This window comes from Echinops telfairi, unplaced genomic scaffold, assembly GCF_000313985.2.
Source record: "Echinops telfairi isolate 266 unplaced genomic scaffold, ASM31398v2 ScPeMD7_3533;HRSCAF=4204_0, whole genome shotgun sequence".
NCBI classification, from domain to species: Eukaryota; Metazoa; Chordata; class Mammalia; order Afrosoricida; family Tenrecidae; genus Echinops; species Echinops telfairi.
The window spans coordinates 31,948,010-31,949,565 of record NW_022107431.1 but is presented as its reverse complement, the minus strand read 5'-3'; positions in this window follow the sequence as shown (position 1 = coordinate 31,949,565).

Here is a 1,556-nt window from a genome sequence, read left to right as displayed (position 1 = left end):
CCTTTTTCTCCTAAGGAGCAGCTGGTGGTTTCAAACTGGCAACCTTGTGGTTAACAGGCACACAAGTAACCAGAGCTATGCCACTAGAGCCCTTATGGAGTCTAATTGCATGGATTCAAATGACAGCCTCCCAACTTGTTAGTTAACTGATGTTGGACAACATAGTCTTTCAAAGATTCCATTTCCTTATCAATAACCTGGGGACAGTCATGAAGGTGTCGTTAAGATATCAATCTAGAGTATTCCTGTAAGTGCTTAGCACTGAGATTGGCCATTGAAAAAAGATCTTTGGGGGTTGTTTTTTATTTGGGTTGCTAGGAGAAGCCCTGCTGAAGGTGGGGAAGAAGGGCAGGGGCTCAGTCTCCCAGTGGCTCACCCCTGGGGGAGAGGTTAGCAGCTTGGATGCCTCGAAGTGCACTCTGTTTTATGGGGCCCCGTGTGCTCACTCATTGAGTGGCGATGGGTGGGAGAGCAAGACACAGCTGAAGCGAAGCACAAATGCAGACTAAAAAGCAGGAGTCCGACGTGTGTGAAAAGAACACCGGTGTCTGCCCTGGTAACCCCTCTCCTCCTTCCTTCCTTCCCTGCCGCTGGTCAAGGTCTTGCTCTGCATAACCTACAGCCCCACATTTGATCTGAACGGGAGCGCCGTGCTCAAGATCGCGGAGGTGAGTGCCGCGGGGCAGCCTGTGTGTGCAGCTGGGGCGCTGGCGGGGCTTAAATATTGGGGTGGTTAGTGGGGCAGAGAGCCCCAGGAGTGTGGGGAGCTGGGCTCTTACTGTGGAGAACTTTCACTAAGGAAATGGGTTTGTGGGGTGCATGGCATCGTGGGGCCCAGCTCATGCGTGTCTCAGAGCTGTGGGTGCTTGCGGGGCTCAGCTTGACGGCTTCACCAGGGAAACTGGCTGCTTCCCTTGCTCAGTTATACCCAGGAGAGAGCAGCCGAGGCTGCATTTTTTCCCCAAGGTTAATTGGAAAGCATTTGGTTTAAAAAAAAAAAAGCTTTTAAGAAATCAAGTTTGAGATCGGCAGAGATGTTTATTGATTACACCCCATCTCCAGCCCTTAAACCCTGCCGAATGCATTTTAATTGAGAACCCTCTCTTCGCTTTTCTGTCTGCGCTGCAGCTTAGAGTGGCATGTGCCTGCAGGCACTCCCCGCCATCGGTCCCACTGAGCACCTTGGCGATTCCAGTGTCTGCCATGTGATGCCTTTGGAAATGTCATCTTTCCAAACTATACTATGCGTAGGACAGGTTTCCTCCCTCCTCTGGAAAAGTCTGTCTTCGGGATTCATGTGTTCTGACAAGGGTAGGCACTGAAGCCCAGAGAGGCAACATTTCTTGTTTGTTAGTTTACCTTCATTCCGAAATGGTGGAGGCGGGGAAAAGCTTCAGGGTCGGCACTGGAGGACAGAACGGGGGCTTCCAAAAGATGGTAGAATGAGAAGATAATGGGATTCTTCCGGAAACTTTCTGAAGCCCCTTCTTTCTTCTGTCAGCAAATGCACGTGCTTTTATGGTATTGTCTGGCATTCAAGAGTGAAAAATTGAGGG